Below are 24,287 nucleotides of genomic sequence, written 5' to 3' on the forward strand. Positions count from 1 at the left end.
CATGTCGGTTTTTCCCCCTATCGAGGTGCTGAAAATTAATCTTTATGAAATCCTTGAGTTTCAATCTAACAAAGTTCAAATAATTGATCATGTTATCGCATTTTGCTGAATATCCTCCATTGATCTGACTTACCACTAACTGAGAATCACTGAAGACCGATAACTCTTTGACATTTAGCGATTTAGCCATTTCCAAACCTGTTATCAATGCCTCATATTCAGTTTCATTGTTAGATGCCTGAAAACCCAAAGTAACTATTGACTCTAATCTCTAATTTTCCGGAGTTATCAGAACAACTCCGATACTAGACCCCTTTTGCCCTGATGATCCATCCACAAAGAGCCTCCACCCATTCGTGCCATCCCATGGATCATCTTCATCCATCGCATTATCAAGCTCTTGTAAATTTAAAATACTATCTTCTTCAACCTTCCAATTTTCATCTTCTGCAAGAAAGTCTACTAAAAAATCAGCTAAGATTTTTTTTTTTTTTTTTTTTATTTTTTTTGAAACCCTATTCCTATATTCAATCCCAAACTTATCAATAAGAACTGACCACTTCGCCATTCTCCTGGACTTAGCTGTTTTAGCTAAAGTCTGCTTCAGAGGAAGATTTGTCATGATAACGACTGAGCAGGATTGGAAATACGGTTTCAGCCTTTAAGTAGAATAAAGGAGAGCTAATGCATACTTTTCTAGCATCGAATACCGAGTTTCAGCCTCGAGCATGGTATTAGATTGAAAATAAACTGGTCTCTTAACTCCCTCTTCTATTTTTACAAGTACCGATCTGATAGCAAAATCCGACACTGCAAGATATAACAATAAAGTATCCCTTTCTCTGGCTTGATCAAGGTTGGCACTTCTTGAAGATACTTTTTTAATTATGAGAAAGCCACTTCACATTCTTCCTCCTATACAAACTTTGTATTCTTCTTCAATAACTTGAATAAGGGTTTACATCGGTCAGAAGTCCTCGATATGAACCTATTCAAAGTTGCAATTCTTCCTGTAAGTTTTTGTATTTGCTTCCTAGTACTCGGAGAACGCATTTGATGAATAGCTCGAATATGGTCTGGATTAACATCGATACCTCTCTTTGTGACTATATATCCAAGGAATTTTCCTGAACTTACCCCAAAAGTACATTTTTCGGGGTTAAGCTTCATGTTGAATTGTCAGAATATTCGAAACACCGTATCTAAGTCTTTAACATGATCACTCGCCTTTTTTGATTTGATGACCATATCATCAACATATACTTTCACAATATGCTTAATCAGATGTTTGAACATCTTCTCCACTAACTTCTGATACGTTGCTTGTAAAGCCCGTATTTTTAAAATACGTATTTATTTATGAATTGATTAATTTAATTATTTATTTTCAAAAATTCGCTGAATTGGATTCGGGATACGTGGGCCTGGTTTTTGGGCCCGAGTCTGTGTTGGGCTTGGGTTTCGAACCCAAGTATATAATCACATTGTTCTGAAAAATAGGGTTCATAGAGAATAAAATATATTAAAAATGGAGGCAAAGCTAGAAACTTGTTTGCTCGAGCGTTGGAGCGCGACGACTCGGACCAAGAGGAATTTGTCGAGTTGTTCATTATTGTGAGTCTAACTCTTGATTTTGGATTATATTTAAAAGCTTGAAGTGAACTTGTCATAACTATTGATCTTCTATCTATCAGAAGAGTAAAGTTTGGTTCAGTCAGTAACAAGTATATGACTTTTCATTCAAGGGTAGGTAGTAGGTACTCGCCCCTGTTATATATGGATCGTGAGCGAGGTGTTACTTTTGTTCACTATTATTCATGTTGTGTCATTGATTGTCCCTATCATTTATGGATCATACTAGGTGTTAGCTTTTGCTCACCATCATTCAGATTGTGTCATTGATATGGGGGTGGTGACATGAATAATATTTTTATCATTCAACTCCATCCACTTAGAGTTTTTGCATAGCATTTGCCTTTGATTAGAGCTGAAGTAGTCCTCAGTGATGCAGTTAACGGTCATAACTGTACTTGTCTAGTCACTCTTTTTGGGATATCCTTAAATCCTCCAAGAGTATAGAAAGAGTGATAGGAAGACCGAACAGCACTCATCGTGTGGTGGTCGATTTGGGCTGGTGGTGGAGGCTGTTGGAGAAGATGACCGAATTAGGCTTTGGGCCTTGGGCCAAAGCCTTTTGGGTTTTGTTTTGGGCCGGTTTAGATTAAGTTGGTTGGGCCAATAACTAACTAGTTTTCTTGGGCCAGTTTTATTAGTTTTCCTTTGGGCCAGTTCTATTTTGTTAGTGATGGGCCGATTTTAAATATTTTTGGTTGGGCCAGTTTTATTTAACTTTCTTTGGGCCCGATCACTTAACTGTTTTGGGCCAGTTTCTAATATTGTTTGGGGCCAGTCCATAGGACTTAAAATAGAGATCCAATTGGGTCTTTCAACATTTAAACTTTTGGGGCCGGGTTCTAAGGTTTGGGCTTGGCCAGTTGGGTCCGAACCATTACCTTGGTCATGAGCCCATGAGCCATGCACATTGACCTTAGCCATGAACTATGGCTATGACCCTGAACCTGTTGAACATGGAAACGATAGTTTGACTTTGACCATGACATGTTGACTTTGACCATGACATGTTGACTTTGACTTTGACCATGATATGTTGACTTTGACTTTGACCGTTGACTATGAAATGTTGACTTTTTCCAGTTTTTCACACATTTGATTATATGGACAAATGTAGTAATAAAATATTGTCATAAATTGTATAACATTGTTTGTCATTATCTAATTAAGTTTTGACGTGAGTAGTGCAATATAATATTGGCACGAAACTAGAGGGAATTCTGATAATAAGAATTTGATATATATGTTTTTATGAGTATTAAATTATATACGGACTTAGATTCATGGACTTTGATTGTAGACTGTTGACTGTTTAATTGTGCTACGTTTTATGTTGTATATTATAATGACACATGTAGTAATAAAATGCTATGGAAGCTTGTATATATTTGGTTGTCATTATCTAAGAAAAATTTGACATTGATGTTGTGTATTTTTGATACATGACGAGATAGAAACTTTAGGAGATATAATATTCCTAAAACGCTATAAAAATGTATGCGATACGTTTGAAGCAATTGTGACATTATATAATATGTTGGGATATATATATTAAACGCAATAGTTTTGGAGAAATGAATGTATAAACACTCCATTGTTTTATCTGTGAGATGTTAGTAGAGTATTTGTGGATATTTCCCACGGGATTGTGGCGTAGTGCAATAATATATTGGCACGTGACAGAATGAAAATAGTTATGAGATATATTGAGATATTTCTAAATATTGTGGCTTAGTGCAATAAGGTAATTGACCTGCACGTGATATAGTGGAATGATTCTGAGATATAAATGTATGACACCTGAATAAATTACGTAACGAAAATCCTAGAACCTAGCTACCACAACTCATGTGATTTGCCCTGTGTGGGTGTGTGCAATTTGATTGGCCCCATCGGCGCTTTGAGTGAATCTGAATGGCCCCTTCGGCATAAGTAATGTGATTGGCCCTTCCGGCATTTCAAGAAAAATTTGAATGACCCTTTCGGGCGAGCCGAATAGTGGCTTGATTATTCCGTTCGCAAAATAGAACGAGACGCAGCGATATTTTATGCCGAATAGTGGGATGACTTACATAATGGCTTTCGTGTGAGGGTTACGGTGTCGTGGCATCTCGCTTCGGGGTGGTTACGCACGGAGTGGTTCATTATGTAAGGGGAGGCATGTGGATGTACATGTTCGGCGTTGGGTAGCGATTGTGGTAGCGGAAACTAGAAACAAGACATAGATACGACGTGATTTTAGGGACACGCAAAGAAAGCCTGAAATAATCTAATTATTGTAATATGTTGGTTAATGATGTATCTTTAGATAGATGATTGTATATGGTTTTGCAGAAGGGTGGGTCAAACTAATTACTTGGGCAGAGACGACCCACTCTGTGATTGAGTATGAAATGAGGTACGAATATAATATGTTTGTTTGGTTATTCGTTTAGTTCGAACCTAAGGCGCCTCGATGGAGGAACTACATGCCTTATTTATTATGCGTATAGTTTGTTGTATGGTTAGTGGGAAATTAAGGCACCTCAGTGGAGGAACTACCTGCTTTAATTATTATACTTAAGGATGTTGTATTAGTCGTTGAAAGTTAAGGCGCCTCGGTGGAGGAACTAACTGCCGTATGGATTGTGTATATATTTGTATAAGTATATGTTGTATTTTAGAGCTACTCACACCAGCATTTTTATAATGCTGACCCGATTTGCATGTTTGCTTATCGGGTGTGTTCATTAAATGAACATAGTTGATAAGTCTTGACAGGTTTAGTGTTGAAGAAGGTTGGTTGCTGCTTGTGGTTTGCGTTAGCGTTGCATCTCAGGATATGTCTTGTTTTCTCTTGAGGTGATATAGATTTTCAGTCTAGACAATGTTTTTGTATTTTCATTTGTAAATTTAATTAAAGAGTTATTGAAAAGAGATTTGTAACCTAATCTTATTTGTGAATTTTTGTAATGAAGAGGACTTTGGTTTAAGTTAAAATTTTTATTGGTTTTTAATTATCCCCATATTTAAACTGTTTATGGGTTTTTGGAAGTGGAGAGTGCGTCGCACCTCGAAGGTCGAAGAGTCGGGAACAAATTATGTTTTTCAATTCTGTCGAAATTCGGGGCGTGACATTGCTCCTGCATTTTTTAGACCGAATGACATTCTGATGAAATAGTAAAGACTTCCTTCTACAACGAATGCTATCTTCAGTTGATCTAATACTGACATTATAACTTGAAAATATCCTGAATGACCACAACAAAAACTCAATAACTCGAACCCAGATGTTCTATCCACCAGCTCATCAATTCTTGGCATCAGATAGTAATCTTTCAAACATTCCTTATTAACATCTGTGAAATCTATGCATATTCTAACTTTGCCATTCTTTTTTGGGACAACAACAATGTTTGCAACCCATTCTGAATTATTAATTTCCCTGATGATTCCATATTCCAACATCTTCTAAATTTCATTCTGTACTGCATTCGCCTATATCGGCCTGACCCTCCTATGTTTTTAATGAATAGGAATTGCTCCTTCTCGCATATTCAACTTATGAGAACATATTCGAGGATCGATACCCGGAAGATTAGCCATCAACCAAGAAAATACATCGTTATTTGTCTTCAAAATTTCTATCAAAGCCCTGCTTGATTTCTGAACTCATCTCTGTTCCAATAAAAGTAAAACAACTTTTATTGTTCTGACCGATATTGATTTTTTGTACTTCTTCCTTTGTTTTACTTGGGATTATTTTGGCCACCTCTGTCTTCATCTCCGATGTGAACCTAAAATCCTCCTGATGTGCTTTGGTATAGGATTTTGGAGATGAACTTTATGTTAATATTGCTATCTGGCGACTTTCAAGACGCCCCAATGTCCACTTTTTCCTCTTTCATCATACCCTTCACAGTAACAAAATTGCATTTATCGGATTTCGACTGATCACCTCGTATCTCATGTGGCCCATAAACAGTCGGAAATCTGATAACCTGGTAGAAAGTACTGGGAACCACTCTTATAGCATGTATCACTTTCTCCCCATAATTGCATTATGATCTGAATGATGCTTGATGACTATGAACTTAGTCATAATTATTTGTGGAACCGCTCTTACTGGCAACTTAATTTCCCCAGTTGGCCTACTAGAGGTTCTGTTAAAACCAAACAAATTAAAATGTGGTTCTTTCAGATGTGATTCATCAAATCCGATACCCGTATATGCTTTCCAAAATAGAATATTCACTGAACTTCCGCAATCAACCAATATCTTTTGCACGTCGTATCCTGATATCCTTAATGTAATTAAGAGAGCATTATCATGAGGTAACATTACCTTTGATAGATCATTAGGTACAAACATAATAGCTCCAGGTATGCTTGTCGATACGAGTGCAGGGTTTATTGGTATCGGTTCCACATTCACTTCTAGCACCTCTTTGACCATCGATATCTTTCGGATTTTATCCCTTATGATATTTTTCTATGGGATAACCCCCTTATATATCGTGTTAATCACCCCTAAGGGATTATCATTTATCACCGCTGCCACCTCTGGTCTAGCATAAGCCCTGAACTCCCTGAGCTTCCCATCTCGCATTAATCGATCAACCTCTCTGAGCAACTATAGACACTTATTTGTCTCGTGATTTTTGACCTTGTGAAAATTACAGAAAGGTTTATCTGCTATTTCCCAAGGCTTGTGAATCGGATGCTGGAAATAAGGCTCTTTTCCTACTCTCCTCAAGATGTCTTCCACCGTAGTATTAATGACAATAAAATTACTGGGGTCCAACTCCTCTTTCAGTGACTTTTCGAACTTCTTTTTCTGTGAAGGTTGATTGTTTGATTTCGAATAAGAATCATTCGACTTCCTTTTATCAGATTTATGATAATTCTCCTCCTTAGTAGAGTTACTCACCTCAAACACCTGTAACACAGGTTGAACCAATGCTGATAGAATACCTTCCTTAACTTGCACATCTTTCTCGGCTTTATCATACAGTTCTCTCAGAGTTTTAATATCCTTACGAAGCATATACTTATGCATGCCGGAAGCTGGAATGAGCCCTGTCTGAAAAGCCATTACCGTTGTCATTTCCGCTTCATCCAAATGTTCTACTAGTTGCACCTCTGCCTTGAATCGCGATAAGAATCCTTTAAGAGATTTCTTCTTTCCTTGCTTGAGTTGGAACAAAGCCGACACTTGCTTTGGTTTCACTCACTGATGCCCATAATTGGTTAAAAACCTCTCCTCAATCTCCCTATAACATGATATTAACCCCTCTTGTAAAGAACATAACCACTTCAACGCCTTCCCTTTCAGACTTGAAGAGAAAGATTTGCATAGTAATGAATCAAGATAAGCCATTCCCTTGTATATTAAAAACTGGTGTCGATATGCAAACATATGGTTTATCGGATCCGACGTCCCATCGTATTGAGTATATTTAGGAAGCTTGAACTTTGGTGGAATGGGCATCATCTCGACATTTTGATGTATTGGATTTCTGCTGACATCATCTTCCAATTTTCTTATCGAAGCTGAAGTCTTTTCGAGAACCTGATTTCCCAACTACTTTTGCATCATTTCTTGTATCATCTCTTTGGTGATGGGTTGTGGTATTGGAATTTCTGATATTGGTGATACTTCTGCAACTCTTTCCTTTCTTGCTGATGCCTTTCCAGTATAATGACTACCCGACTTCGAACTACAATCCTCCTCCTCTTCCTCATGAATATCTCTTACCGCATTACTTAGACCTCCCTTCTTCATCTCTTGGTTCTCCTTAAGTAAAACAACATTCTATCTTTCCACCTCCTTCAATCATTTCAATACTTCCTGAAGTGAAACTTCAACCTCAATATTTTCTTCCTTATATCTCCGACTTACTGAAGCTCTTGTATTCCTTGTATGTGATTGATTATCGTTATCCATTCATTTGCTATTTGCTTTCTTCTTGGGAGCCATTATAATCCACTTCCCACTCCTCTTTCACACTTTTTTCGCTCAAACTTAGAGAAAAACTTTGGATTCTTTATCGCAGAAGAAGAAAACATCAAATTTTCTTGTTCGCGAAGCATGGACGGTGCCAATGTGATATCTAAGAACAATCTTCAGATGATTGAACTTAGATCACACAAGTTAGTGATCGAAAGTGAAGATGAAGGATGTGAAGTGTTTCGAATGAGATAAAATTGAAATGAAATAAAGCTTTTTATTTCTCAATAACGGAGTTTTCTTACAATCTCTCTGATTCTCTCTTTCTCTCTCCTATTACAATAGTTTTTGAGTGAATGATTGAATGAATCCCTTTTCTTCTTCATCCAGTCTTTATATAGTGTCCCTAATTAGCTTTGACTCAATCAATCTTGACACGTGTCCATTGTCTTCCTCTTTTCTTTCCCGCTCAATACCTGCAAATATTTGAAATAACCACGAAATATACCGATACATTGACCCTTATATCAATGTCTCGAGTTTTGAAATATCAGATAAAATATCTAAAAGGACGATATTTGCCCACTACAGCAGTTGTGGCAAAGAACGCGGAAATTAATTAATATTTATAATTTTATTTTATATAAATTAAACATTAAAAACTAAATTAAATGTATCAACATTCATAAATTCAAAACTATTAAAGATAAATGGCCACAAATTTAAGTTTAATATTTCCTAATCAAACTTTTTAATATTGAGTTTTTTAATATTATTTTGATTTATTTTTTATTTTTTTAGGTCAAAATCCGCGTCCTGACTATGTTGACCGCGCCCTGACTGTCTTGACTTGTGTCTGGTTTAGTTGACTGCGTCTTGACCATGTTGACCGCGTCCAATGCACATCCATGCCACGTCTGTATCGGCGTTAGGTCCGGTCCGGCGGACCACGATTATTAAGAGGCACATCTGTGCTTTAGAGCAAAGTATCCACAAGAATTAGCGTTCGTGTCCGACGCGGACACAGCCTATTAAGAGGCACATCTGTGCTTTAGAGCAAACTATCCACAAGAATTAGCATCACTACCACTGCAAATTTAACATCTTACTATGGAAGCACCAGAGCATAAGTATGGGTAAGGTTACTATGAGAAACACTAAATAACACGAGTCCAGATTCAGTGAGGGTAACCGCACAAGGCAACTTGTGTGGGTGCAACTAATCCTATTAGATTAACTTTGGGATTAAGATTAGATAACTTTTGATTAACACCATTTTCTATTATGTTAGCTGTCAAAATCTTTTATTTTGGTAACAAAATCGAAACAAATAAAAGAGAGAGAGAATGTGTTCTTTCAGCCGCGAAAACTCATCTTCCTTTCCTAATATAACCAAAAAATAAAAAGTACTCAAAAATAAAAGACCCATCTTCTTCCGACCAAGAACTTGCTGCACGTGCACGTGTATCACGTCCACAAATCTCAACATATTATGCATGATTTTGATAGTCGTAAAAGCATGCCATACTATTCTTAAGTATGCTTATAGCCATTAGCTCAGTAGAATTGAGTGTGTTCAGATGTGGGTACGTGCTAATACCAGATTTTGCAATGCATAGTTGACATAGTTGGACTTGCTTACTACTACTTATTAAAGTTTCTACTGGAAGAGGATCATTTTTGTCATGCGTTGAGAGTTTTGAATACAAAATTTCAAAAACAAACAACTAGTACCTCCTGGGAATTAAATGTCGTCTTCTAATTCAGCTTCTTTAGCTCCAAGTAACCAAAATCCTCAACCTTACAATGATAGCAATGCTGTTTTATCCTAGCTAGCTAACTATGAAAACTATCGGTTCCCTCGAATGTATTATTGGTACACCCAGGAACCCAGCAGGGGATGTTCATATTTCTGCGCAAACCTATGCAGAAAACTCTCGAGATGGGATTATGTGATTTACGTCATCCAGTTCTAGTCACTTAACTGTTCCTGTACGTGATTGTTTAGTAGAACTGGATTAATTGGCAAGATCTAGGATTGACTACCATCATTTATATTGTGCCCCATTATACGACAGCGAGTAGTCCACTCCCCTACATTCGGCATCCTCTATATTGTAGGCCTATCCCTTTGCTTGTACAGTTGTACCTGCTGAAATACAGAAAACTTGTGTTGATCTTGGACACTATTGTTAACATCATATAATGTCAGCCTAATAATATTACCTCACTCAAAGAAGCAAACTCAAAATTTGTTAAGTTGGATGGACGATATTGATGGCTGCCACAACAAACAAATAATATTGATTAAAAAGAAATAATAGTGTAACCAATTAAAGATATGATAGATTAATACCTTCTCCCTAGTTCTTCAAGTTTCTGACATTTAATTGGTTGTTCCAAAGTCTCCAGTTGATCATCAATTCTTATAGGAGAGTCTTGCAGACCTTGTCCTACACAAACTACACACCCAAAACATTCATAATATGTATTATCATACAGCAGGAACCAAGTAATAGGACTGCAAGTATTTATGCAGTAAAAAAAATATAGTTACTTACCACCAATCTCTTGCTCTATTGGTCCATCATGAGGTAGAGCCCTTGTACTGCTACTTGTTGCAACATTTGATATATATTAGCCAATATAAAATGTTTAATGGTCCCATCAACGTGAAAAAGGTAGTGACTAGCAAATACCTGGAAAACACCTTAGATCTTTTTGATGTCTTTGAGTTAGGACTTCTCTTCTTCTTGGGAGGCTTGTCCATACATGACGTGATTCGTTTTTTTCTACCTTTATGCTTAGCAACAAGTGGATCGACCAAAGGCTTCTGGTTGTGCGAATGGATCTCTGTATATTCTTGGATTTTAGTAACTTTTGCTTCTTCGACGGAATCCTTATTTGATCCAACTGACATTTGTTTATATGCAGCTTCCACTTCTTTTCTTGCGTTCTGCAAAATCTGAATTGCTACCAAATATATGTCTTTTGACGTTGAACCTTTTGCTGCAATATTAACTGCCTCTTGACAAAGTTTGCTATACCTAATAGTGACAGTTTCATGACAATCAGCTTGCATCTCTTCACCATGAGCGTCAATTACAGACCCCAACTTAGCGTCTCTGTCCATCCACCTTTTAATAACGTAATGTGTTGGAAGCTTATGGACATCTTCAACTAAGAAAATCTTCAACACGTGCCTACACAAATAGCCTGCAAACTCAAACAACTGACAGCTACACTTTACAGTTATGTTAGAAGAATCAAATGTGACTATACGAACTGATCGTTCATAGTCTTCTCTCCATACATTGTAAACAACCTTTGAGCTATTCTCTTCAATTTTTTTTGTGATGGTAGGAAATATTTTGAACAAACTAATCTTGAAACATTTTAAAGACTGACCTTGTGTAAAACTCAGCTGCATCCTTTTCAATACCAACTGAAAACTTTAAAACTGGTTTCGTATAGTTTGTTGTGTAGTCATCATCATTTTCTTTCTCCCTTCTGTCTACTACAGCTTGTTCATATTGTTTCACAAACTTGCATAAAGACATTATTCCTTCAACATAGTCTTTGAAATATGCATTTATGCTTTCACTTCTCTGCGTTGTGTACATAGATCCACAAAAAATATCACATGCATAAACTGATGCCCACTTTTCTCGTTTTCCATACAAATGATCTAGCCATTTGTTCTCCCTCAATTCGTAACTCTCAAGCAGTAACTTCCAGTTAGATTCAAACTCTTCCATAGTCTCATTTCCATACAAACAATTATTAAAATCACGAGTAAAAGTAGTATTTCCCGTAACCGAATGAGGCAAATGCTTAAGAGCATTTCGTGTTATGTGCCACAAGCAGTACCTATGGCGAGTACCCAGCAGAACATATTCTATAGCTCCTCCAATAGCTGAATAGCTGACTCTTTATCCGTGAGAATTACTTTTGGTTGCTTACCACCCATTGCCCTCATCAATGTTTTCATTACCCAGATAAAAGACTCTTCTGTTTCTGAATAAAGAAGTGCGCCACCAAATAATACAGTCTGAAAATGATGATTGATACCGACAATAGGGACAAATGGCATATTGTATTTATTTGTCCCAGACGTAGGATCAAAGCAAACCACGTCACCAAAATGGTGGTAGTCAATCCTAGATCTAGCATCAACTCAGAAAAAGTTAGTCATACAACCCTTTGAATCAGCCTGCATTGTATAGAAAAAGGAGGGGTTCTCTGATTGTTGACGCTCAAAGTAGCCAAGTACATCTCCATTTTCAAGTTCTTTTTGATGTTTTGAGCTTAAAAAATTCAACGCATCTCTCCTATTGAAGCCGACTTTACGACTCCCACCAACTTCCTGAGACATGAACTTCATCAGGAGTTTTGCTTTGACACCAGCGACACTCATATTCTGAACTACTTGTTGCTGCCCACCAGTCATTTTCTTATGAGATCGAAGATTGCGTCTTTTGCTTGGCGTCACTAGATTATGATTGTGCTCCTGAATTACTTGTGTGACAACCCATTTCTTATTTATTTTCCTTATTGACATCATCGCTTTGCATCCTATTCTTGTATCCGCGCGAACCTTCATTCTTTCTCCCAAATCTCCTTGAGTATTTCGTAATTTTTCAAGAGAGCAGCAAAAAGTTCGTCCAATTAACTCATTCGAACGAGACCTAGATTTACATGTTGATGATCTCCGGATGCTAAATCCCTCATTTTTCGCGATATTGATTGTAAAAATCATATGCTTCTTCTCCAGAGTCAAACTCCATAGTAACGTAAGGACGATATTCATTCACCATCTCGTCGCGTCTTCCGCATACTTACTCGTGATGTCTACTACATCTTCTTCTTTCATTCCTTCTAGAATGTCCATCTCGATCATCAATTTCTATATAATTCGTGGGTTTTCTTCCTTAAATTTAAAAGACAATCAACAAATGGTTCGGTTAGGATTTCTTCGTCATATGAAAGAAAAATTAGAGAATAGAGGTAAGAAAATGGGAGGGAAGAAGATGAGTTTTTCGCGGGCTCTCTTTTAGATTTTGGATTTGTCTCAATTGGTTTAGATTTTGTTACCAAAATAAAAGATTTTGACAGCTAACATAATAGAAAACGGTGTTAATTAAGGGTTATCTAATCTTAATCCCAAAGTTAATCTTAATGGGATTAGGTTAGCCCACACAAGTTGCATTGTGCGGTTACCCTCACTGAATCCGGACTCAAATAACACTTTCACATGACCACCGTGAGAATGTGAGATAATCCAAGTCTAAAGAATTTGAAAGGGTTAGAAGTTAGAACTCTCAAATGAGTTGATTTTTTTTTGTGAAAATGCCCATTGCGCTAGTATCATTTTTACCGTAAATGAGCCATTCACTGTTCTACAACATGTGGTCACCTCCTAGCGTGTATCATTTACTATGTCGCTTTCCATGTGCCACAATAATCTGACCCTAAAATATATGTAGGAGGATAGGCATATTCCCATATTTATACTCCCACCATACCGGGAGAAAAATATGAGCCCGAATCAAACGAACGTGGCTCAAGCCACTCGCACGCACACTAGATTTTATATCATAGAAGTTTCTCGACAGTTTCTCGGCCATGTCTGACCGTGTACCAAGAGTATCCAGGCCACACACACACTTGACTGGTGTGTCCAATAGAGACAATAGTATATACAGAAAATTAGGCTAGAGGAGGTAGTTATAAATATTTAGTAGTCTTAAGACTCATCTTAAATTTTTTAGAATTTAATACTCCAATTTGACTAGAATATGGAATTGACCACCTATTACCCAACTTTACATAGAATAGACGAAAATATCTTCACTTGGAAACAAGCATAACCGACTATCTATCCAATAACGTACTGGGATGCAAAACAAAAATTTGAATTTCACACAAAAATTTCACTTATAACCACCTGCCTTTACATTTAAAAATGCATATAATGAAAAAACTAAAAATATTAGAGCACTACTTCGGTGCGCGAGATGTATCGTGCGCAGGAAGTGAGGGTCGTGGATCACTACTTCTTGATACAATACACACGCACCCCCCTTGTGATGTGTGGCTGAGATGTGAGGGCATAGCCTACATCTCGCGCACAGTAGATTTAGCCAAAATATTATGCCTCCAATATTTTGTGGAGGCATTTGACACTAGTCGTTAAGTCTAAACCCCAAACCACTAGACACTAAACCCAAAATCTTTATAAACTAGACCCTAAGCCTAAACCCTAAACCTTAAGACACTAAATCCTAATCCCTATAAACTAGACCCTAAGCCTAAACCCTAAACCTTAAGACACTAAACCCTAACCCCTATATCCTAAATTTCTAAACATTAAACCCTAAACCAACCAGTTGCATTTAATAGTAGTTAATCAAATCCACAAAATAAATAATCAAATATATTTTGTATCTGCATTTTAAAATGTGTGGTGTTTATGCATTTTAAATTGTATAAGTTTATAATGTAGTGCATCTGCATTTTAAAATATATAAATTTATAACATGGTGCATCTGCATTTTAAAATGTATAAGTTTATAACGTGGTGCATCTGCATTTTAAAATGTTAAGTTTGTTTTTTGTTTTTTTTTCTATGAAAAACGATTAAAGGGTAAAAAGAGAAGACGATTTTTTTTGAAAAAAAAGATTTCGCTGGCGGTCTCGAGTCATATCCCCAAATTCGAAAACATTTTAAAAAATAACAACTTTTAGCAATGAAAATAACCAAAATGGTATTAAAACCCAAAAATAATACTTCCAAGTCTTTAAAAGTAATTTTATTTTTGAAGCAGCTCTGTAGCCCAATTTCTTGATAGTATATAAGTGTGGCACGTGTCTAATACGGATATGACTGCATTTTGAGACTGCTTGTTTTTCCCAAATCAAATGATAAATTCTTCACCACATAGACACTAATATAAAACATAAATGAACTAACCTCCAGATCATCTGTAGGAAATTTCAAAAGGAATTCAACACTCTGCTCAAAGTAAGCAATTGCAGAACTGGAATCTTCCGTTGCCCGACTGCAATAAACATACATATTTAAGTTTGGTGCTTAACTCCATGATCAAATTCAAATCAAATACTTCGGCATGTTACTTAAGACAAATCTGTTAGAATTTCTCTAGATTTAGAGAAATATATCTATAGAGTAAATAAAAGACACAGGAAAGTAAGGAACGAAAGTGAAATCAAAGCTGAAATTTTCTGATATCCATTTAGATCAAGGAAAAAAAAATTACTTGAGATTGTTGGCTAAAGTTTTCAAACCAGGTATGCGGCCAAGATGGTATTAGAGCAGGCTGCCAGACTAGCTATTGCATTTGGCCCAAACGGCCATTTACTCTACGCCGCTAAGTATGCTGTCCACATGTTATGTTCAAGTAACACCACACTTAAGCGTTGAGTATTTTTAGCACAGTCCCACATGGGATGCTTAAAGCCTTGAGTATGTATTGTATACAAATTTATAGGCCTCTCATCACCATTTGGTTTTGAGTTTGATGCTACTCGTAATGTTTAAGAGCCAATATGAACAAGGTAATTGTGTATGAAGGTTGAGTATTGGTAATCGTGTAAACAAATTCCTCCCCATAATTACTACACATGCAAATAACACCAAGGACAGTAGTGAAATGTTTCAAAGACATACACAACCTAAAGGAAACCAAAGCAAATAGATGATTACAGACTGACCAACAATCACCAAGCATTCCAAGGACTGCCCCTAACTGTGAGCTTAACTCCAAGGAATTGCCTAGTATTTGTATTTGCTCCCGAATGTCCTCGGCACATAGTATAAGCCTTGATTTGGCACTCAATATATTGCAGGAACGAAAGGCCTGTTGGATGCGAATAAATAAAATAATAAAGAGTCGACGACAACAGAAAGAATAAACAACCAAGGCGTGTATGAGAGTGTCCTTAAGATACTGGTGCTTTATGGGCTTAAACCAGTCATAGGGTAATATGTCTTATCTCACGTGAAAGTGGTAGATATAAAATCTTTGAACCAACATTACCTTATAGTGAAATAGATCACATGCACCCACACTGCTATTTCATTATATGTCAGTTCTACAGTGTTGTGCTTTTTGGCCCTGCGCTACCTGTGCTTCATGAATGCTCTAGGATACATGCCTATGTATCCATAATAACTGACCAGTTCTACATATATTCATATAGGTGGATTTCCATCAAGTGTACATTGCAATTAATAAGAGTAAAATAACTCATCCTTACTCATTGCAATTCTAGTTATACAAAGTATACAAAAATACTATCTCATTATAGGGTGAGACGTCTCAAAATAAAAGACGATGGTATATCAGAGCGACTAGGTGACTTGTTTTTCCATTTGAACCTACTTCATGGGATCTCCAATCACATAGGTAGGGTTGCCGTCAGTGTCACCCTATATCTTAGGCAAAAGTCTTATCCCCCTCAACGTTTCAACCACTTGCCTCCTGCTAAGCAGTTTTGTCCGAGGATTGGCCAAATTTAACTCTGACCTCACATAATCTAGAGCCATAACTCCAGATTCCAGCAGCTATTTTATAGTCGTGTGTCTCAAAGGTATATGTCCGTTTTTCCCATTGTATAGTTTGCTCTTTATTTTTACTATTACGGCCTGACAGTCACAATGCATAGATACAGCTGGAGGTGCGGTTTTGTACCAATAGGAAGTTCTGCCAAGAGGTTTCTAAGCCACTCAGCCTCAGCACATGCTTTATCTAAAGTAATAAGCTCGGACTCCATGGTTGACTGAGCTATCAAGGTCGGCTTAGAAGATTTCCAAGCGACTGCACCTCCACCAAGGGTGAAAATATAACCACTAGTGGACTTGATATCTTGAGAATCAGATATCCAGTTTGCATCACAATAACCCCTCTATCACAGGTGGAGTTTGTCTAAAATGTATGCCGTAATTCATTGTTCCTCTCAAGTAAGCACTCCAATGTTCTTTGCTAGGACAATGAGTGTATCTACTTAACCTGCTAACTGTATAAGCAATATCAGGTCTAGTGCAATTCATCAAGTACATGAGACTACCAATAATTTTGGCATATTTAGACTAAGAGACACTATGTTGATTATTTTTCTTAAGTTCACTATTTGCCTCATAAGGTATCAACACAGACTTACTATCATAATAGTTAAACTTTTTCAAAAACTTCTCAACATAATGCTTTTGTGAAAGCGTATAGCCATCACTGTTTCTGACAATTTTGATTCAAAGAATCACATTAGCTTCTCCCAAATCCTTCATTTCAAATTGGGAGGATAAGAACATCTTGGTATTTCTCACAACATCAAGGCTAGGACTCATAATTAACATGCCATCCATATATGGACATATAATCACATATGTACTCACATCAAAAGATTTAAAGTAAATACATTTATCAACATCATTAATTTGATATCCATTGGACATTATTATACTGTCAAATTTTTTATGCCATTGCTTAGGCGCTTGTTTCAACCCATACAAAGACTTAACCAATTTGCATACCTTATGCTCATTCCCCGATACTATAGTACCCTCAAGCTGCATCATATATATTTCTTCATCAAAATCACCATTCAAAAATGCAGTTTTTACATCCATTTGATGAATAAATAAATTATGAATAGCAGTTAGAGTCATTATAACTCTTATAGAAGAAATTCTAGTTATAGGAGCATAAATATCAAAATAGTCAATGCCTTTTTTCTGGGAGAATCCCTTGACTACTAGTCTAGCCTTATATTTATTAATGGAACCATATGTTTTCAGTTTCTTTTTGAAGATCCACTTGTAACGTATAGATTTCGCCCCAGGAGATAGATCAACTATCTCCTATGTGTGATTAGATTTAATCGGATCTAGTTCTGAGGTTATAACATCTTTCCAGAAAGGTGCATCTCTAGAACTGATTGCCTCATTATACATTACAAGATCATCATCAACGAGAAACGTGTAAAAGTCATCACCAAAATTGGTGGATTTTCTATCTCTTTTACTCTTTCGAATTTCTTGTTCAGAAATTTCAGGATTTATTGATTGTTGTTCACTAGGAGCAACCAACCTCCCAATGCCAATTTTCAAAGGAAACACATTCTCAAAGAAATCAGCATTTTTACTCTCTATAATAGTGTTAGCATCGACAAGGTTATTATCAGATTTTACTATTAAGAATCTATATGTAACACTATTATGAGCATAACCAATGAACATACAATCAACAGTTCTTGGTCCCAATTTTCTCTTTTTAGGTTCGTTCACTAGAACCTTTGCAAGATACCACCACATTTTGAAGTATTTTAGGTTACGTACATGACCCTTCCATAATTCATATAGTGTCTTATTCCCTGCTTTCTTTTCTTGTTGGGTATCTATTATGTATATGGCAAACAGATAGGATTGCTTCCCCCCACAAGTTCAAGTAAGCTCCAAAACTTATAAACATAACATTCATCATCTCTTTTAGTGTTATGTTTTTCCTTTCTGCTACTCCATTAGACTCAGGAGAGTATAATGGAGTAGTCTCATGAATAATGTCATTCTTGTCACAAAAGTCCTGGAAGGAGATGGATTCATATTCTCCACCCCTATTAGACCGAAGTCTTTTAATCTTACGATTAAATTGGTTTTCAACTTCAGCTTTGTACTTGAGAAACATCTCACTTGCTTCATGCTTGTTTCTAAGTAAATATACCATGGTGTACCTAGAGAAGTCATCTATGAATGTAATATAATAAAACTTCCTTCCTCTAGACATAGTACTTCTAAATTCACCCAAATCCATATGAATAAGGGTAAGTAATTCAGTTTTATCTCTAGAAACAATTCTGCAAGGTTTTTTTGTGGCGTTCGTCTGAGCACATATTTCACATTTATCTTTAGAAAAATCATAAATATTAGACAATAAACCACATGCTTTCATCCTTTCCATAAATTGAACATTCATATGTCATAATCTACTATGTCATATATTAAAAGAGTCAAACAAGTAAGAAGAAGCAGATTTAGTCTCATTCATAATAATGTTGTCAAGTACATTTAACATGAAAAGACCATTGTTATTACAATAACCTTCTCCAACAAAACTCTCATTCTTACTCAGAACAAACTTATTATCACTTTCAAAAGTCAGCTTGGCACCAGCTTTTCCCAGTAATGACACAGAAATCAGATTCTGACGAATCTCAGAAACATGGAGAACATTACTAAGTGAAAGGGTTTTCCTTGAAGTTAACTTCAGAAGAATCTTGCCTTTTCCCTCAACAGGAACAGACCTTGAGTCACCTATATAGACATTTTCATCTTAACTAATATGCAATCTGAGAAGGCTTCAACATCACCACAGATGTGGCGGGTGGCACCAGAATCTAGTACCCAGTTCTTCTTCCCAGTGGCCATGAGGACATGTGACACTACAACAGCGATTATATCATCTCCCTCAACTAAATTAGCGTTGGGAGGATCATCTGTGTCCTTGTGCCTGCACTAAAAAGCTCTATGTCCCGGTTTACCATAGACATAACAATTTCCATTGCCAGTACCACTCCTTTTAAAAGAAGTGTCTTTGACTTGGAAATTCTTATTCTTGTTGTACTTTTGCTTTTTAGAGTTTTTGTTGTACTTGCTGGGATTACCTTCAACTATATATTGGCTTTGGAATTGAATTCCTTAGACAATACATCATCCCGAGTCTTGTTATTTTCCTCTATATGAATGTGAATGATCATATCCTCAAGAGTCATCTGTTTGTGTTTATGCTTCATACTATTCTTATAGTGTTTCCAAGACTCGGGGAGTTTTTCAATTAAACATCCAGCAATAAAGGTCTCGGGTAATTCAATACCCTAAGTTTTCAAATCATTAACTAGCACATGAAAATCATGGATTTGAGACGTTACATCTCTATCCTCTCTCATCTGGAACTTTAGAAAATTCCCGGCTTAGATTAGTTTTTACATTTTCCTTTTACAGGGTCATGCTGTTATGCGAAACACTAGAGTGATGCATGGGAGTACATCTCCGTCACAGATTGTAATACCATATATTATCTTTAAAGTGTCACTTTATTTATTTTTGGAAGGAAAGTGTCACTTTATGGAACTTGGAAACAACAAAACATACTATATTTGTTGCAGCTGTATGATTTTTGGTATCCTAAATTTGGGTTTGTTGCTCATAGGCACAATGTGAAGATAATCCTTGGAAGGAAGGTGGCAAATGCAAGATGCTTAATTGGATGAATCCTAGTGAAATAGTAGCTAAGGGATGTTGGGTGACAAATAACCCTGATACGGAGGTGCACTTCAAGCGTCTTGGCCATAACGCCTCAAGAGTTTGGGTTGATAAGTCCCTCAAAGATTCAGCATTGCTGTGGAGCCAAATTCTGACATGAAAACAATCAAGGATGTTGTAGATAGTGCAATTGCTTGGCCAACCGATCATATAATTATGCTGCCCTCAAACAATATTGTGGAGGACAAGGACGAGGACGAGGACGAAGACGATGACGAAATGGACGAGTATTAATTATTGGTATGATAGTAACTTAAATGCTATTTTGTATAAGTGGTATAGTAGTATCACAATATTCTACAGTGGCTAATATTTTTTTTGATAAATTTGCAGGTGATGGTATGTATTACATTCTATATCAATTTTGGAGCATTTGGGTCTTACACCACTCACCAATTTAAGTGGGTAGCTGATTTTTGCTATATATCTTTGGGTCATGTATCATTTTGTTATTTTGTGAAGAGAAGGAACTTACATCTATTGTTAAATCTATTCTAAGGTAGTGTGTGATCTATGTGCATGTATTAGACAACTGATCGATGGATCTATTTGTATGAAACTTATTTAACTTTCATAAGAATATTTTGGTTATGTGTACCTTTGTGTGTAACAGCCATGCGTTTAACTCGATTCCTTAATATCATTAGGCTCGGTAGAAAAATCTTGTTATTGCTAGATTTACAAGTGTGCTATTGTAAGGATGATGAATTATAGCATTTTCTTTACAGTAAGGATGCGTTACATATGATAGCATTTTAGAATTGGTTTAATTATGCAATCAATAATAGTACATAATATAGCATGTTTAGAATGCCCTTAATTATGCATTCGATAATGGCATCTGGGAGAGTGCTATCTTTGTATGGTATTATTAACACAGCTTTTAGAAAGTGATATAAATACTCAATAACAACATCAACGAACTGTTATAGCTTATGTATTAATAGCACTCAAGACTACTATTGTTCCTACATGCCTAAGATAGCATAGCTTGACTTAGCATTCTGGAAATGCTATCGTAGATCTGCAATATCACTCGGCACATGCTATTGTTTGTTATTTCCATTGTAGTGTTATATACAGGCTCTGGTTGTGAAAAAGAAGAAGGTAGGGGGTATTAAAAAGACAGCTAGCAAATGAGCATTATTGTTAGGATTAAAAAATATAAAGTAATGTAAAGGGAAGAATGTCATAGCAAAAATGAAAGAGAGTACAAAATGCGCTCTTACTTACAAAATTTATGGGAACAAGGTACACATTTCGTAGTTTGAAAGAGAAGATAGCTTTACATTAAACGTGTGGGAATCATACCCAAGAGGACATTTTGGATTACTATTTATTAGAAGACAGAGCGCGCACGCGCTCTAACATAGAACAACTAGTACTGGAGTGCGCACGCGACTTCCATTCCAGTATCGCAGCTTGTACCGTTTGTTTCCTATTTGTTTTAAAATTTCTATTAACGTAGATAGAAACAATTTATATGTATTAGGAACTTATAATCTCTATATAAACAATTGTACGTGTAAACAGTAGAAATCAATCAAGTAAATATTCTCTAAAATCAATCTCTCTCTCTCTAATTTATCATGGTATCAGCCTAATTTCGATCCAAACCCTAACCCTAACCGCTCTAAGCTTCCGCCTCCTCTCAATTCTTAATGGTCGATGCCTCAAACACCAATAATAACTCTCCTCCAGGTTCCGATGATCCTTTCTTTGTACACCACTTAGATAGTCCCACGGCTATTCTCGTCTTTCCTCTGTTATCCGGTGACAATTATCCGACTTGGTTACGGTCTATCTCTAGAGCCCTTCGAGCAAATAATAAGTTTGGTTTTGTCGATGGCTCTGTCACACCTCCCACTACTCCCAAAGAAAAATCCAAGTGGTCGTGATGTGATAACCTCGTTGCTTCATGGATTCTCAATTCTGTTACTCTCGATATCTGTGGAAGCATCCTTTATGGTGACTCTTCATACGAAATCTGGAAAGATCTTGGTGACCGTTTTTCACAAAATAATGCACCCAAGGTCTTTCAACTGAAGGATTTCATCACTGTCACACCCCTAATTTCGACAAAATCGGAAAAACAATATTTATTCCCGACTCTTCGATTTTCGAGGTGTGATGCACTCTCAACTTCCAAAAACCCATTATCAGTTTGATTATTCCAATAATTTGAAACCAATAAAAAATATTTTTAAATAAACAAAAATCCTCTTCATTACAAAAATACAAAATCCTTTCAAAAACTCTTTAATTATAATTACAACTGAAAATACAAAAAAACATTGTCTTAATTGCAAATCTATTGCACCTTAAGGGAAAACAAAACATATTCTGTAATGAGACGCTAATGCAAACTACAAGCAGCAATCAACCTTCTTCAACACTAATCCTGTCAAGACTTATCAACTGTGTTCATTTTATGAACATACCCGATAAGCAAACATGCAAATCGGGTCAGCATTATAAACAATACTGGTATGAGTAGCCCTAAAATACAAATCATACTTATATATATATATACACACACACACACAATCAATAAGGCAGTTAGTTCCTCCACCGATGCGCCTTAACTTCCAACGAATAATACAACATTCTTAAATATAATAATTAAGGTAGGTAGTTTCTTCACTGAGTCACCTTAGCTTCCAACCGTACTAGATCAACTACATCTAATAATAAAATAAAAAAACTAAAACTTACTCTATACCTACCCGGGTGTAGGCCTGATCACAGAGTGGGTCACACCTGCATAAATAATTAATTCAACCCACCCTTCTGCAAAACCATTGTGAATGCAACATAAATTACAATAAAACAAACATATCACATATATAATTCCAATCATCCCATTGAACCAATTTCACAACTACCATCAATAATTTATTATAGATTTAACGTACACTTTGATATATCATCACAATTATTGTTTAGAGTTTCTTCAAGTGTCTCTAGAATCACGTCGTCTCTATATTTTACCTAGTTTTCCTGGCTACTACAATCACTCCCCTACGCCGAACATGTACATCCACATGCCTCCCCTCACATAATGAACCGCTCCGTGCGTAGTTACCCTAAGCGGGATATCGCATACCAGGTAACCCCCACACGAACGCCATTATGCGGGTATTGCCACTATTCGGCATAAAATATCGCGCGTCTCGTTCTAATTTTGCGAACGAGAAAATCAAGCCACTATTCGGCTACGATTGCCCTACACACGGGTCAATCAACATCTCATACCCCTACACAAGGGTCAATCATATCACATACGCCCTTCACATGGGCCAATTACATGAGTTGTGGTAGTTAGGTTCTAGGATTTTCATTACGTAATTTATTTAGGTATCATACGTTTGTATCTCATAACCATTTCACTCTATCAAGTGCCAAATAAATTATTGCACTAAGCCACAATCCCTTTGGAAATATCCACAACTATTATACCACCTCATAGTAGCATCTCATAGATATAAATGATGGAGCGTTCACATTTATTTCTCAAAAATATCGTATTTAATATACATCTTAACATATCATCTCATTTAACAGAACCACGATTTTAACATACCACATAATGTCACAATTGCTCCATACGTACCGCATAACATTTTTATAGCGTTTTAGGAATATTATGTCTCATAAAATTTCAATCTCGCCACGTGTCAAAAATTGCACAATATCAACGCCAAATCTTTCTTAGATAATGACAAACCAGTTTATACAGGCTTCCACAACATTCTATCATTATATTAATCCATAAAGTTTAATATATAAAAATATAACACAATAAACAGTCAACAGTCAATGGTCAATAGTCAAAGAGTTGACTGGTCAACAGGTCAAGCCCAATAGTCCCAAACTGGTATTCATACATATGGGTCCTGACGCAAAGCCGTATGTAAAACACTTCAACCCATGGTCCTAATCCAAATAAACAAAACAAAGCCCCAAAAGTCTAAACACTTAAAGACCTAATTGGACCCATTTTAAGTCATATGGACTGGCCCAAAACAAAAATAGAACTGGCCCAAAGAAAAGACATTATTCCGGCCCAAAGAAACAAAACAAAAATTTCAGCCCAAGGCCCAACTAACAGGTCATCTTCCTCACCTCACCAGCAGCTCTCCTCCACTACCAGCCACCACTAGTTCCACCCACCCCCACTCCAAACCTAACGAAATTGCTTAGGGGAAAAACCTCAACTACTTTAATTAACGTGAAAACTCTAATTCATAAATCTCGAAATCACTCCCCAACCATTGATCTTGACCGCCATTAACGCCCCTTCAGAGCTTCAACATCACCTCTCTCCAGCACTCAATCACCCCACTATCACCAATCATAATCCAACTAAAACAACAACATAAACCCACC

General features: G+C 36.5%; 1 pseudogene; it reads right to left on the reverse strand.

Moving 5' to 3' along the window:
• Nucleotides 1–7,986: 7,986 nt before the first annotated feature.
• On the reverse strand, nt 7,987–11,842 carry LOC147479990 (protein FAR1-RELATED SEQUENCE 5-like; annotated as a pseudogene).
• Between the last annotated feature and the right edge of the window lie 12,445 nt (nt 11,843–24,287).

This window comes from Coptis chinensis, chromosome 8 (genome assembly GCF_015680905.1).
Source record: "Coptis chinensis isolate HL-2020 chromosome 8, ASM1568090v1, whole genome shotgun sequence".
NCBI lineage: Eukaryota > Viridiplantae > Streptophyta > Magnoliopsida > Ranunculales > Ranunculaceae > Coptis > Coptis chinensis.